Raw genomic sequence first — 17,211 nt, forward strand, 5'->3', positions numbered from 1 at the left:
AAGCCTAGAGATTAGGCATTAGTGAGTTATGGGGCATCTGTTGGTTGAGTAAAGAAGTCTGTTGGGAGACATAAAGGTAGTTTGTGTTCAGTTAGGAAGAGACTCCAGAGATATCATGGTGGAGGGGATTCTTCATGGTTCCCAGGAGGAAGACCTGTGGAAAGAAATCTGAAAGGAGTAGAAGTAGAATTAGGAGCCTGCTGGGGCAGAGAGCCTCAGCTGGGAGAGCTGCAGAGAGCAGATCACCAGAGGAAATTAAGCCTCATTTGGGAAGGGCTATAAGGGGGGAAACCCTGGACAGAGGGCTGCATGGCTGTTGAAGCTCATTATGAACTGAATAGATTAATAGAGCTCAGAGTAGAGAGCTGGAAGACTGGCCTTTGCCTATTATTTTTATAAGGCTACACTAGCAGTAGGAAGGTGAGAGTTAATTTGAACAGGGTTAGTGTTTTGATTGTTAGAGAAGATAAATGAAGGCAGTACTACAGTACCTGATGGCATTTTGGGTGAATCTCTGTTGCAATTCCCCTTTAAATAATAAATTAGGATTTGGTTTTGAAAGAGGATTAATGCCTCCTGCTAAATACTGTTGCCCTTCAGCTCCCTGCAATGGTGTTGATGTGCCATGCTTCTATGGGACCATTCCCTCGCATGGTCAAACTGTGTCTATATGTTATTCCTTTTGAATGCCTATGGCTGTAGGCTTATGCTTGGTCAGTTATTACTGATCTGCTTATTACTCTTTTTAAAAAGCCTGGTTTTGTCAAGTGGGAAATTAAAGCTACCAAATACAGTCTACTGTCACAAGAGACTCAGAAATTGTAAGTCTTGAGATCAGTAACCATATCTACCTCAGAAATTGCAGATAAGGATGATTCTTTGTTATATTAACAATCATTTCCTTGCATCATTATAGAAAAGCCACAGCATAATCTGCAAATAATGTTCAGAATTGGGTTACACAATTTAAATATATATAGTCACTAGTTCTCTGTGGGAATCCAGGCTTAGATTTCAGAATTTGTGAAACTAGTAACCACAGGCATAGATCTCATTTCAAAAGCATAATTTAACTCCAAGCTAGATGTTGTCCAGTCCTGATAAATTATTACAAACAAGTTGGTGAATAATATGTAAATGCAAATAGCTACTGGAAAGCTATTAAAATTAGTATCTTCAGACTCTGTGATACAAGAGAATGGTACCATTGCAGGTAAATCAGAGTTAATAAGATACATTTAAAATGCAAAGTGTGAATAAGGTCTCCTAATTGACTTTTGGGTAAAATAGGGTTACAGAGTAATTCTGTACCATTTCTAACCATTAATAAATTGCCCCTCTCCCTGCATATGGAGAGCTCTCTGGCTGCAGAGGGGAGTCCAGACTGGGCTTTCTGTAAGAGTGATACAACAACTGTGTTCCCATTGTGGCAGTCAAATTCATGTTCATGCTCAACATATTTTCCTCTTCTGGCTTTTTCAGTATTTCATGTCTTCTCTGTATCATCTTTAAAGCCCCAATTCATGGAAGCACTTAAGTATGTGCTCAAAACCTAAGATTATAGACTCTTCAAGGCAGGGACTGTCTTTAGTGTTTTGTTCAATACAGAGTACATTGTTAATATATAACAAGAACAATGCAGAGCTGTAACACCATTTACACCACCATTTCGTTCTAAATACTGATTGTGAAATCTCCAAATTAGCTTTAAAAAACACAAAACATATTGACAAGAGTGCAGATAAAAAGTATATTATTAATTATTTTAAAAGGGAACTTAAACATAATCATATGTGGAAAAGGAAATTCTAAAACAGAGCTATGCTTGTGCTGGAATAGTGTTGCTTGAATATATAATTTAAATATGTGGGTTTTTTGCTGTGTTGAGCCATTTCTATCTATTGTGAGTGCAGCAGGGTGGTGTTACTGCCGGGCCTGCAGAGCCAGGGAGCAGCAAGACCTGACATAAGAAGAAGCCCAACAGGCAGGTGTTGGGAACCAGGTAAGCAGCAGTAATGATTGGTTCTGCTTCCCACCTGGAAGATATAAGTGGTGACCCTGTGATGTCCTGTCCCTTTAAATGTTGGAGCACTCTACCCCTGCCCCTCCCCCAGCAGCTAGATGTGCATAAATGATCTTCTCTGCTGGGGGTCCAAATATAACATTTGGCAATGAAGGATTTCTATCCCACAAGGGTCCAGTGCTGCCTCTGCCTGAACAAGCAGGAAAAAGTAAGCCAATAATACTATAAATGGGAGGATAGTTCACCTAGAGGCACAAGGTGATAAACTGCTGCTGGGACAGCATGAACCAGCCATCTAGAGAGGGGGAATTGGCCATTAAAAACAGAACAAAGGAATCAGCTGCTATCTGGAGCTATTGCAGACAAATTAGTGAGCCGGAGTTTCTGCCATTGCTGTGGAGCTGTTACAGAGACAAACCAATGAGGGGAAAGTAAGCAGCCATCTTGACTGACCACATGCAAGCAGGAAGGCAAAATGCTTAGCCTGCACTGAGAGTCTATTGCCAAGAGTCAAATACAGCCAAAGGAAGAATTGTGCCGTGTTGGCGTACAGCCAGAAGAGGTAGATTGAGTGCAGATAGTGCAGTAACAAAAACATTTCCCTGTAGCAGGGAAGATGACCAGAAGGCATGAAGCCCAATAGGAAAGCAAAGAAAATGGCAACATTTGTGAGCAATGCTGGTGAATTCAATGACATCTATGATTAAGTGTGGTGTACTTCGAATGTCTTGAGCATTTATAACCTGCAACACCATTCCAGATGGACAACCAGTTTCAACCTTGCTGACAGTGATGGGTCTGAAGGAATATTGACTACTGTGTGACCTGTTGTTTCCAACTCTGCCTGGAACTTCCATGTATGCTGCAATTACTGCAGCAAAGCAGGAACATTTTCCTCCTATCCCACTGATGACAGAGGAATGATATCAGTTCCATCAGCGATATCAGGGAAGTGAAGAATCAGTTGCACAGTTTGTTGCTGCTCTAAGGAAGTTGTCAATGTTTGTCCAAACTGACAATGTCTAAGTGATGGCCTGCATGACCAGTTAGTTTCTGAATTGTGCCATGACCAGGTCTGGGAGAAGTTACTAGTTGTATCAGCACTTATATTCAAGAAGCTTGTTGAAGTAGCAGTTGCAATGTAAACTGCTCTGTAAACCACAGAGATGGATTCTCTAGAATTTAGTGTGAACTGAAAAGTTCATCTTGTGAATTGGCAAGACATAGAAGTATGTGAATGTAAGGAATTTCCATGTGGCCATTGTGCACAAACTACACATGCTGAGAAGGATTGCTGGGCATGCCAGGTCATTGCAGAAAGTGCCATGAGAAAGGATCCACTGCTGTTATCTGCTGCACAGTTCAACAACCATCAACACAGAGTAACTGTCCATCCAAGAAGACATCTGTGAAGACTGAACCTAAGAAAGGATGGAAATTAGAAATTCATAATGTGGGGAAAAGACAAGAGCTCTAGTGACACCAATCAAGACCTAGCACTGCACATGTTATTGCAAACTGGAGTCAGAGATAGCATGTGGGTCACACCCTCGATTGAAAAAGTTCCTACAAGAATAGCGCTTGCTCTAGGAGTTGCTGTTTCACTGATTTCTGCATCTACCTATCATCAAACATTGTCACAAATTCCTCTGAAAGAAACCTCTGTGGTTTTGAAGACTTATACCAGGGAAAAGTTGGTCCCAAAAAGGATATTCCAGGTGAAAGTTCAAATAGATGAACAGTCAGTCATTTTATCCTTGTATGTGATTGAAGGAAAGTATCCACCATTGTTTGGCAGATCTTGGCTTAAGAAGCTCAAGATGAATTGGACCAAGATCAAGCAATCACAAGAGCACCTTCAAGTCTTCAAGAAATACTGTTTTTGAAAAAGCTTGGACAGATGAGCCATGTGTCAGTGAAACTGACTGTTAAGTCTGACAGCCAACCAAAATAGTTCAAGCACAGAGTTGCATCTTTTGCTCTGAAGCCTCTAGGGGAAGCTGATTTGGACCATGTAATGAACATCAGAGTCTTGTCACTGGTTTCTCACAATGAGTGGGCTACACCCATCATACTCATCATCAACAAGTATTGCTCAGTCCATATTTGTAGAGATTTCCAAGTGATGCTGAATCCAATTTTATGTGCAGACCAGTATCCACTACCTCGTATTAAAGATTTATTTGCTACTTTTAGTGGAGGACAGTGTTTCAGCAAACTGGATTTGCTCAATGTAGACCTACAAATGGAGCTTGAGCTGGTATCTTGCAAATATCTCACAATCAACACCCAGCAAAGGCTTATTTTGTTACAACAAGTTGCCTTTCAATATCCTATCAGCATCTGCCCTGTTCCAGAAAGCTATGGATGAGACCCTGAAGGGACTGAATGGAGTTCAATGCTATTTGGACGATATCCTTATTACAGGAAAGGATCATCTTCAAAATATGGATGCTGTCTTGCAAAGTTTGAAACCAACATGAGTTTTTCAAACCTTTAGCTGAATACATTGGACATGTCATTGATGTCACTGGGTTAAGGAAATCACCAGAGAAAGAGAAGGCAGTTCTTGAAGTGCCACTACCAGAGAACATGTCACAGTTACATTCATACTTAGGACTGCTTAAGTACTATGGTAAATTTCTGCCTAATCTGGTGACAGTATTGGCACCTTTACATGAACTGTTACAAGCAAATTAAAAATTGAAATGAACTAGAGATTGTGAATGTGCATTTAAGGAAGCAGAGAAACTCTTGACACCAGCTGAAGTTCTTATGCACTTTGATGTTTCACTACCATTGTAATTGGCTTATGATGCTTTACCATACGGAGTGGTGCAGTTTAACAAGTTTTTCCAAATGGCATGGAGAAATCAATTGCCTTTACTTCACAAACAATCACCACGCATGAGAAGAATTATGCACAAATAGAGGGAGAAGCTCCCAGCATTATCTTCGGAATGCAGAAGTTCTATACCTATCTGTATGGTAGATTGATGGATTATCTCCTGTTAATTTCAATTTTTGGACTGAAACATGGAATTCCATCATTAGCTACTTTCAGCTCATTCCTATACTATTCAATTTTGAAAAGGGACTCAGAATGCCAATGCTGATAGAAGTTTCTTTAGCATGGCAGGCATGACAGCCTATCTCAGTTTGATGGGTAGGTTACCCATCACTAGCACAGAGTTAATATGAACTGCTAAGGATGATGTGCTTTCTCTTGTGAAAGGAATGGTAGTACAGGGTACAGTGTTAGGTCAGAAGAATCTCCAGTTTACACAATTCATGTCACATTGACATGACACATCTATGAATCACAGTTGCATCTGATGGGGAACACAAACAATCATTTCAAAATCACTTTAGTCTCAGGTTTTGGAAGCTCTTCACAAAGGTCATTTTGGCATTGTACTAATGAAGGTCATAGCGCGAGTCTTGTCTGGTGAACGGGAATCAACACAGACATTGAGATGAAGGTAAAGTGCTGTAGTACGTTAGCAAATTCAGCATGATCCTGGCCCAGCTCATCTACACCATTGGTCATGACCTCAGACTTCTTGGACATGTATTCATGTAGACTTTGCCAGACTTTAAGAAGATTATGTCTTTGCTCATAGTTGACAACCTTTGAAATGGCCAGAAGTTTTCAGAATGGCTTCTTCTACAGCTACCAAGATCACTGGGACATCTTTGTACCTTGTTTAGCTAGTTTGCTTTACCATTACAGTTGATGAGTGACAATGGACATCAATTCTGTTGTGAAGAATTTCAGAGGTTCCTAGCTTTAAATTGGATTCAGCACAAATGCTTTGCTCCATGCCATTCGGTTACAAACAGACTAGCTGAACACTTTGTACAAACACTTAAGCATGCCTTAAAAGCTAGCAAGTCTATTTTTTAGTCATCAGCAAGAAATTGGACAATTTCTTGCTTGTCTACAGTAACACACCATGTGCTACTACCCAAGAGTCAATTAGAATTTTTTTTTTTGCATCCTGTTGGGATGTGCTACATCCTGATATTGCTTCACAAGGAGCCAAATCCCAACCTATGCAAATTGATAGATGTGAGACTTGTTATCTTTCTTTTTAAAGTCTGAAACTTAGTGTGGACACACAACTATGGGTACCCAGTGAATTTGTAAAATGCAGGGGATCTGTTTTGTTTGTGGTAAAACTATCCAATGGTATTTTATGGAAATGACATATGGAGCAGTTGCAAGCTTGACAAGTATTGGAGACTGGTGAAGTTCCAGTAGGACTTTCCCCCCACTGAACCTTCTTCCATTACAACTCGTAATTTCAACAACTTGTTGGGAGAAACTTTGGTATCAAATCAAATTCATGCCTTACCACCAACTGTTCCTATTCTTCAGGACACTGCTGCACCCCCATTGCTATGTTATCCTAAAAGAGTGCAAAAACCAGTTTTGTGCCTGAACTTATAAATTGTTTAGTTAGTGCTATTCCAGGGCAGAATAATCCCTTGCAACTTGAGAGTCTGTAGTAGTCAACCCGCAACTTTGTTAGGTTATGTAGTGTTTTTTGTTAGTCATGTAAACAATATTGTGTATACATATTTGGAAAGTTTTTTAAAGTAGGGTGCAAGTATGTGATGTCCTGTCCCTTTAAATGTTTTCAGCACTCTCCCTCTCCCCATTGGAAAGCCTCAATTTCGTGTCAATAAGTTTCCATGGCAGCTAGCTGTGCTTAAAGGAGCTCCTCTGTGTCTGTGTCTATCATCTCTGCTGTGTCCAGATATAACAGACCTAGCTCTGTGGTGAGGTTGCTAGGAGACAAACATTTTCCTCAGAAGCAGCAGAAGGCTGCAGCAGAGCAGGTAGACCCTGTAGTTCCCCTAGGCAAAGGGAGGAACATAGCCCTTGAGCTACTGGGGGCGGGAGGATCCTGCTGTATTAGCAAAAAGAACAGGAGTACTTGTGGCACCTTAGAGACTAACAAATTTATTAGAGCATAAGCTTTCGTGGACTATAGCCCATTTCTTCGAAGAAGTGGGCTGTAGTCCACGAAAGCTTATGCTCTAATAAATTTGTTAGTCTCTAAGGTACCACAAGTACTCCTGTTCTTTTTGCGGATACAGACTAACATGGCTGCTACTGTGAAACCTGCTGTATTAGTACATGTCAGGTCTATCACTTTTGTTACTCTTCCATATTTTTTTGAGTTTGTGTGGAAGAAAAGTTAAAGAGCCTGCTTTGAAGGCTAAAACAGAGCTGGGCTTGGCTGACTTTTCTTTTCCCCGTCAAGCTTGGAGACAGGCCCACCAAAGCACAGAGTAAAACAATATCTCTTCAACTTGAAATCTTAACCTACTGAACTACACTGCTCCACACCAAAATATATTTCCGTGAGACTCAGAGTTGCCTCCCACTGGAGCAGACAGAACAGTACTGTGGGTACATTTACTAACACAACAGTGGTAGCTACTTACTCTAGCAGAAGAGGAAGTATCTGTCATTTCCATATTGTACCTAAATTAAACTACAGTGTTCAGCAGAAATTTATTAAACCAAACAAACAAAAGTGGAGACCTTTAACTTGAGCAGACACTGAGCAGAACTCTCATATACTGTTGTAAAGGGGGACTTATATGTACATTAGAGAGAGAGAGAATGCTCTTTCCAGTACTGAAAAGAATCAGCAGATCTTGAGAGATTAAATGATTACCTGCTAAATGCTAAATAGCTGTCTGACCTTCAGTGCTATAGGGACAGGAAAGGTAACACAGGATGTTGTAACATGTAAACACAGCAGCTAGCCAGAAAGCCCACCTGTTCTATCTCTGTCCCTGCTTATAATTTAGCAAATCTACTTTCTACTGTGGAAAATCAATTTTTCCCCTAACTATTTTTCTAACTCATCTTTAAAACTATTTATACTGGTTGCTTTTCCTGCTGTCCTTGGTGATTTATACCACATGTCAACATTTCTCAGTAACGAAATTCTGCCTAATTCCATTAATACAGAGCATTCCCTTAGCTTAAGATTGTTCTTATATAACATTAGCTCAAATAGCCACATATCAGACATGCTTTATTCTTTTCAAGATTCCTCTCATAACCAGCACTTACCTAACAATGAAGGTTAAAGCTCTGTTGCTTCTTTTTAAATAATTCTTTGAGTCTTCCTAGTATTTTAGGTGGGAACTAATACTAATGCCCTATAAATCTGAACCCCTCCAGAATACTACAGGATCTAGAATTAAACATGCTCTGAAGATTCTGTTCCCATGCTGTTACTTATTTAATAGCCATGTTTTTTATAGTCATGCCTGAGGACCAACGAAGAAGGGGCCCCGTTGTGCTAGGCACTATACAGATACAGAGCAGTTGACATTCCCTGACCTAAAGATCTTACGATCCATGTTAGCTTCAAACCAGAAGAGACCTATTTCCATTTCCTGATCTCGTATACAGTGTAGCAAAACCAAAGTTCTGACAATAGTTACTCTCTCCACAACTGCAGGGCTCAGCTCTCCTTGAGTTCCTCCACAACATTGTCCATGTCCTCCCTACACTTAGCTCTCTCATGGGAGACTGGCTTAGTGTCTTTCATCCTTCTCCCTCTGAAAGTAGAATGAATTATATTGTAAAAATAGAATGGATTAAAGAAATGCTGTATGTACCTTTAAGCAGAAATAAGGAATGCTGAAATACAGGTGTCAGGAAAAGGAACATTTAAGGCATAAACAATGAGTCCACTTAAGCTAATGGTGAAACATCAGCCGAAGATCTGTAAAAGTTAGTATGTAAATTGAATATGTATGTCTAGCCTCAGGTAAACTTATCAGTTCTGCTTTCTTTGTCCTGTTGTTAAGTTCACACCCTTTTTATCTGTATAAAATAAGGCAGTGTGGGTCTGGAGGGGGGCTCACCTTATCTGAATGTATTAGCAGATGCAAATAAAACAGAGTGGTCTGACAAACTGTGTGTCCTGAGTCTAACTTTGACATCCCCCATAATACAAAAATGCTGTATGGGAACAGTTTACTATGTGGTTTCATAAGGCTCCATCCTGCAAGGTGCTGAGTGCCCTCAACTTCCTATAAAGATTGTCAGGTACTCAGGAGGTAAGGACCATAAAGAGAGCCTATAAAACTTTACACTCTCCTCTTAAGTGTCAAGCCATCCGAGAACACTGACTGGCGGTGAAAGGATAACAGACTAACTGGGTTATTGGTCTCTTCTTTTATGGCAATTCTTTTGTTCTTGTTTAATTAGCATGAAGACTGAACTAGGTGCTCCCTCTAATTCAGTTTCACCTTAGCATAGAGTGGCAGAGGCTTGCAGTACTGTGGATGCTCTAGTGTACCTGTTCTGTAGGTAAACTGAAGGCTTCCATTTCCATGCTATAAAATAGTCAGATCAGATGATGTCGTCAAATAAGATGAATAGATCAATAAATTAATAATACAATACATTACTTTTATATAATGCCTTTAAGCCAGAAGGCTCCCAAAGTGTTTTGCAGGCTAAATTGGGACCATTCACCATCTCTGAAATACGACCACTTCATAGGTAGAATGTGACAGCCCATCCTACACCAGTGACACCACACAACAATTTTTATGAGAAATGAAGATGACTTATCTAGCTGAAATGATAGGTAATTAAATTCTAACTCTGAGAATTGAACTCTACTTAACATCCCTACTCTTGCAAGAAGTTCATGGGATCTATTAATGACCACAAGTGATCAGGACCTTGGTTCTCCATGTCATCTGAAAGACAAGTTAATGCAGAGCTCCCTAAGAAAGCATTGCAGCATTAGTTCAAAATTGCATCAGCAGGAAGAGTGACAGAATCAGGAACTAGGAAATGTAATATCTGCACCTAGTGATGTAGCACTTTTGACTTTGTTAAATGTTTGTGAACCAAAGTTCAGCTTCTACATAATGATTGCTTATGTTACTTCTTTCTGGTAAAACTACCAAAACACAAAAGTTATACGTGAATACATTTCTCCATAGTTTGCAAAATGCTGGTGAATGCAGACTGTTCTGGTCCATTACATCTGTAATGTGAATGTGCTGAAAAACTGGACAGAGTTGTCAAGTGAAATTACAAGTTTTTGACAACAGTGAAGTAATATAATTTTTTTGAAAAATGATACAAATATAAATTGAATGAAACTGAACTGGAACTAGAAAACAGTAAGAGGGAATTACTTGTAGATCTAAATGTGGAACTTTCACTGAGTATCTGGATTATGAAGAGAGGTGTTGTTTTCCCTCCCCCTACCCCCTCAATTTAAGCTAAGGGTTTGTACATAACTAACACCCTAAAACAAAGGGAATGGTAAAACAATTAACTTAAGACATCTGGTATTAATACAAAGACAAGATATTGTAAAAGCCCTGCTTATTTTTATCTTAGATAATAATAATCAACAGTACAGTATTAAATTAATCTAATACAGCTAAAGTAGGACAAAGAGGTTAAAGAGCAAATAAAGAAAAATAAGATTTAAACAGATGTCGAGAAATGCTTTTCACATAGAGAATTATAAAAGTGTGGAGCAGCCTCCCAGGCAAGCCAGTTGAGGCAAAACTCTGAGGTCCCCATAGAAACAATTAGATACTTTCATGTGGAAATAGCATATTGAAGAAAATTAACCTTAAGTGGCAAAAGATCCATGCCTCAAGAACTGTCTGTTTTAAACAGGGTTGAACGCCAATATGACCAGATTAGTGATACTATTGAATAACCATTCCATCAAGGACTGAGTTGTTCCTTCTGTATCCTCTCACAGATAGATTGCATCTGTGTGGAAGAAAAAGCAACATTCAACAGTAAAACTTTTCCTACATTGACAAAACAGATATTTAATGTGCAAGGATTTCCCTTATATTCATATGATAATAAGGTGAGTAAGGCCTTGTCTATACTGCACAGTTTTGTGAGCAAAAGGCAAAACAGCAGAATTTTGCTGGCAACAAAGGAAAACTACCTTGATGAAAGGCATAGAGCTTTTTGCAGCAAAGTTAAAGCAACAAAGTGACAGTGTAGACATTGCAGTTTGTTTTATTGCCAGAACTGGCCTCCCCCAGTATCCCACAAGGCCCACAGTGACTGCTCTGCTCACTGTTTTGAACTCAGCTGACCTGCAGGCATGCACACCTCCCCTTTCAAAGCTCTGGGAAGTTCTGACAGCTGCTCCGGGCAGGGGTGCAACTGATGTGCTGTGCAGAGCCAGGGAGAGAAACAGGGGCTGATGAACTCAGCTGCCCTGCATCTAGCTACATAAGCATGCACCCCTCTCCTTTCAACGCTCCCCAAAGCTTTGACATTCCTGAGCTTGGAGAGCTCACAAAGTTGCTGGGGATGCTGCTCCTGGCAGCTGAGGAGGCTGTGGGAGAACTCAGAGGGAATCACAGAACCATAGGCAGGCAGGCAGAGTGGGCTGCTACGGAGAGAGGGGGGCGGGGGAGGGAGCGACAGAGAGAGACTGCTGTGCTGTGCTGTGCTGACCCGGGGGCTGATGTGCTCCCCTTGTCTCAGGATTGGTTAGTCAGGCTGCTGTCTGAACTTACAGAGACAGCATACCAACACACTCACTCTCCCCCAGTACACACACACTTCCACAGCTCACCCACTGTCTCTCCCACACAAACACATACACACACTCCCTATCAGACACTCTCACATCCCTCTCCCAATGCACACTTCAGTTGAAAAGTGGCTGGCAATCTAGTAGGAATGATAGGATTGAGAAATCTGTATCATGTGATGCTGTACCTGCCCCATGAAGCATTGCAAACCCTTCCCAAAGCATCCTGTGGCCAGTTGCACAGTGGGAAAGCTACCCACAGTGCACTGCTCTCTGTGTCGATGCAAGAGCTGCTAGTGTGGATGTGCTCTGCCAACCCAAGCAGCATAGTGTGGACATGCAGCAGTGGTTTAATCAAAATATTTTAGTTAAAGCAACATAACTTCTGTTGACAAAATTCTGTAGTGTAGACAAGACCTAAGTCATGGTAAGCCTTTAAGTCATTATGGCAGAACTACACTCAGTTACACCTAATTAACAGTGCATCTGCTACAATAGGCTGACTTGAAAAACCCAACCATGATCCTCCGCCATTTAATTAACTTTATAAAGTCTAGAGCTAGGCAATTTCCATGCAATAAGGAATTTAAATTTTGCCACCTTATATCTTGTGAATTATCTGAACAAATTCAACTTTTAGATTTGTCCCCTAGTCAAAATTGTTTGAGAAGCATTTTGTGCAAATTTTGTAGTATTCAAAAGTAACACTGCACATCATTATCATCATCATCATCACTCCCATTAACTGCATTAGTCGTTGGGGCACCCTCACTGATGAGCAATCAACCAACTGTCTCCATGCCTGACAATTGTATGTCAGTGCTTGAGTCTCTGCGAAGTCCATTCCTGTCCACTCTTTTATGTTGTCAATCCATCTCTTCTTTTGTTTACCGCTTCTTCTCTTCCCCTATACTGTCCCTTGGAGGATGATCTTGGATAGGACAGATGATCTTGTTACATGGCCATACCACTTCAGCTTGCGCTTCTTCATGGTCATGAGGAGGTCTTCATATGACCCAATGCATTGAGTGATGATGTTGTGGATCTCTTCATTAGTGACATAGTTGAAGTAGGAGATGCCCAGGATTTTATGGAAGTACTCATCTCTACTACCTGTATTTTCTGTACAAGTTCTGCTGTAAGGATCCATGTCTTGCACGCATACAGAAAAAATGAGATGACCAATGCGTGCAGCAGTTTCAGTTTAGATTCCAGGGAGATGTTCTTATTCCTCCAAATTGGCTTTAGCTTTGCCACTGCTGTTGTTTGCGCAGTTCTTGCCAGAATTTTTGCCTTTGATCCTTCATCAGTGATGATTGCCCGCAAATATTTGAACTGTTTCACTTCCTCCAGCTCTTGTCCACTGATAGTGATATGTGAGCTGACCCTGTCACGTTTGTTTGTCATTAGCTTAATTTTCTCTGCACTGATTTCCATGCCTTATTTTGCAGAGGTTTCATCCAATCATTTCACAAGGTTCATCTTCACTGCCTGGCAGGCCATCAATGTCATCAGTGAACTGAAGATTTGAGATTGTTTGCCCCCCAATGCTGACTGTGCATATGTGATCTTCTAGGGCATTAGTCATTATGTGCTCCAAGTAGATGTTGAACAGTGTGGGCGAAGGAAGCAGCCTTGCCAGACTCCAACAGTGGTGCGAAACCACTCTCCTGTTGTGCCATTGATGAGAACTGCACTGCTGGCCTTGGCATACAGTTGTTTAATGGTAAGAATAAGCTTATGACCAACATTGTACTTCTTCATGGTTGCCTAGAGAGCTTCGTGCCATTCTCTGTCAAATGCCTTCTTGAAGCCAACAAAGACATGGTAGATGTCCTGCTGGTGTTGTAAGTACTTCTCACATAGAACACAAAGGTTGAAAATCTGTTCTGTGGTACTTCTTCCAGCACAAAATCCAGCCTGTTCTTCAGCAATGATATTCTCTGCTTTTGGCTTCAATCTGTTCAATATAACTTTCAACATCACTTTGCTGGGCTGGCTAATTAAACTTATGGTCCGCTAATTTTGACACAATTGCAGATTGCCTTTCTTTGGCAGAATGATGATTAGTGACTGTGTCCACTATATATGCATCCGAAGAAGTGGGTTGTAGCCCATGAAAGCTTATGCTCTAATAAATGTGTTAGTCTCTAAGGTGCCACAAGTACTCCTGTTCTTTTTGTGTCCACATGGAGGGCCACTCACCGGTCTGCCAGATCTTGTTGCAGATCTTGTTGAGTACATCTATTACTGTTTCTCCTCCGAATTTCATCAGTTTGGCTGGGATGTTGTCAATACCTGTAGCCTTTCTGTTCTTGAGTGATTTCACAGCTGTCTCCACTTTTTCATGCAGTACCGGAAAGTCATCCTCCTCTGTTGAATCAGGGCTGTCTAGGACACTAGGATCTCCATTTGTCTAGTGGTTGTATAGATCAGAGCAGTAGTTTGTCCACCTATTGATGATGTCTCTTTCTTCTGTAAGACTGTTCCCTTCTTTGTCTTGAATTGTGTTAGCTTTGGTCTATCTTTCCTTCGTCAGATCTTTTGTAATCTGGAAGGCTCGTTTTCTATTTTTATTATTGATACACACTTCAATTTTAGAGCATTGTTTTTCAATCCATATTTCCTTAGCCACCCTCATTCCTTTCTTGATCTTTCTGCCCATCACTCTGTATTTATCAGCTCCCTCAGTACTGTTCTTGTCTCTCTTGAGTTCTCGTCTAATGTCAGACATTTGTAGTATTTCATTTGTGACCTGTCGTTTTGTCTTCTTACGGTGTTTCCCAAGGATGTCCATTGCTGCCTCATTCATTACAGCATTGAAATTGTTGTCATTGTTTCTACATCTTCCTCTAGAGCAAGCAGCGGGGCAAATTCTCTGTCAATCATTGCTTGGAATGTTTCAGTCTCTGAGTCTTTCTAAGTCAAACTTGGTTCTGGTGAACTTTGGCCCGACGATTTTCCTTAGCCAGAGCCAAAAGTTTAGCATCACAAGGTTGTGATCATTTCCAATATCAGCACTGGAGAAGCTCATTGTTTTAGCTCTGTTAATCCCAGAACAAAATCAGTTTTGCACCATGATGCACATGTTTAAATATATCATTTTTAAAAAACAATATATCTTTAATACAGAACATGTTGGAATGTCAGACCTATATTACCACAGATTGTCTTTGTAAAGTTCAAAATTCTGCTGAATGGTCAGTAGTACACAGCTATTGTAAGCAGGGTGTGGTGACAGAAGGGTTTTGAGCTTCACCAAACCCTTCAGCTGCAGGCTGTTTTGTTGGCAGCATTGCCAACTCTCATATCTGTTGTTCTTAAAGCCCCAGCTCCTGAAGTCATGTTATTTCAGAGAATCTCAACTTTCATTAAACCACAAAAGTTTTGAGCCCTCATGGCTCAGAGAAAGGCTTGAAAACGTGATCTGAGGGTGACCTAAAGGTCCAAAAACCATAAGGAAAATAGAAAGAATTGAAAATGTATTGCTTTTTTAAAATTCCCATGGTTCTTAAGATAATCTCATGCTTTTTTGTGGCCTGACTCATGATTTTCAAACATTTTGGGTTGGCAATACTGCTGGATTCTTTAAAAAGTTGCAATAAAGTATTCCTGTCTTAAATATCACCTTGATTTGAAAGTGTAACAATGGCTCACAAACCGTTTGATACAAATATTACTCAAAAAGAAGAACAGGAGGACTTGTGGCACCTTAGAGACTAACAAATTTATTAGAGCATAAGCTTTCGTGGACTATAGCCCACTTCTTCGGATGCATATAGAATGGAACATATATTGAGGAGATATATATACACACATACAGAGAGCATAAACAGGTGGGAGTTGTCTTACCACCTCTGAGAGGCCAATTAATTAAGAGAAAAAAACTTTTGAAGTGATAATCAAGCTAGCCCAGCACAGACAGACAGTTAGATAACAAGTGTGAGAATACTTACAAGGGGAGATAGATTTCAATGTTTGTAATGGCCCAACCATTCCCAGTCCTTATTCAAACCGGAGTTGATTGTGTCTAGTTTGCATATCAATTCTAGCTCAGCAGTTTCTCGTTGGAGTCTGTTTTTGAAGTTTTTCTGTTGTAATATAGCCACCCGCAGGAGAACACTTTAACCTGTCTGGTCATTCAGTGACAGACCTGCGGGTGGCTATATTACAACAGAAAAACTTCAAAAACAGACTCCAACGAGAAACTGCTGAGCTAGAATTGATATGCAAACTAGACACAATCAACTCCGGTTTGAATAAGGACTGGGAATGGTTGGGCCATTACAAACATTGAAATCTATCTCCCCTTGTAAGTATTCTCACACTTGTTATCTAACTGTCTGTCTGTGCTGGGCTAGCTTGATTATCACTTCAAAAGTTTTTTTCTCTTAATTAATTGGCCTCTCAGAGGTGGTAAGACAACTCCCACCTGTTTATGCTCTCTGTATGTGTGTATATATATCTCCTCAATATATGTTCCATTCTATATGCATCCGAAGAAGTGGGCTATAGTCCACGAAAGCTTATGCTCTAATAAATTTGTTAGTCTCTAAGGTGCCACAAGTCCTCCTGTTCTTCTTTTTGCGGATACAGACTAACACGGCTGCTACTCTGAAATATTACTCAGTAATCAGTATTTGGGAATTGACAGTTGAGCTGTGTGATCAAGCATGTAGGCAACAACATTGTGTGTCCAGTCCCTTCCTGGATGACCTAACCTCTATTAACGACTCCTCATTATGTGTAATAACAAAAAGAACTTTGTTTATTGATTAAACAAATCTCATGTATGAGCCCCAGATTTGCTTTCCTTGCACATGCATGCAAGGAAAGCTTTGCTGGAACATGTTTTTTTTTGTGTGTGTGTGAGAAAATAAGAAGAGCAAGCATGGTAAAAGCAAAATTCTGGTGAATCATTTTTCACATTGTAAATCTAATAAAGACCAAGACTTAGACCGGATGTTGCACTAATAAGAAAATTAAACTTCTAAGCAAATGATTTTAATGAATCTCTCAAGGTCGACACACCATGTGAATTTAGAGAACTTTTTTCTTTTTCTAAAATTATTGCTTTACCCAAGGTTGCCCAGCTGAATTTATTTAGCAGTTTTGCCCAAAACATGAATTCATCTTTCTATGGAGACAGCTCTGTTGCAGCTCATTAGCCAAAGCAAACAGCAAAACATGATTGGCCTATAAAGTAGTAGTAAAATTACTTGCATAAAAAGCAGTCATAATAAAATCATAGAAATGGAGGGCTGGAAGGGATCTTGAGAGGTTATCTAGTCCAGCCCCCTGCACTGAAGCAGGACCAAGTAAATCTAGACCATCTGTTACCATCTGCTGAGAACTGAGTTATTGTGGTACCCCTCTCAGTCTCAGCAGTTGAAAGTTTTGCTGCTGCTAAACTATGTATCAGCTCCTTGATACACCAGCTTGTGTGCCCTGCCAGCAAACTCTTCAGAATTCTGTTCATCCAAACCTTGCCTAGTAGGTAACAATCAGCGAATCCCAAATCCTGAGAGCCTCACAGATGTCTCTCTGCAGTACCCAACTCCCTTATGGAAGACTCACAGAGGTTAAGTTTGCTGCTTCCTTAAAGAGACAGTA

At 40.4% G+C, this 17,211-nt stretch overlaps 1 protein-coding gene across 1 annotated transcript in view; it reads right to left on the minus strand.

Moving 5' to 3' along the window:
* LOC135974716 (uncharacterized) overlaps nt 1–15,690 on the minus strand; it is a 618,001-nt gene extending 602,311 nt beyond the window's left edge. Inside the window, exon 1 of the mRNA XM_065563225.1 lies at nt 15,555–15,690. The gene's annotated coding sequence lies outside the window, so the exon portion shown is untranslated. The remainder of the gene's footprint in view (nt 1–15,554) is intronic.
* Nucleotides 15,691–17,211: the final 1,521 nt, after the last annotated feature.

The sequence above is a fragment of the Chrysemys picta genome, chromosome 1 (assembly GCF_011386835.1).
Source record: "Chrysemys picta bellii isolate R12L10 chromosome 1, ASM1138683v2, whole genome shotgun sequence".
Lineage (NCBI taxonomy): Eukaryota > Metazoa > Chordata > Testudines > Emydidae > Chrysemys > Chrysemys picta.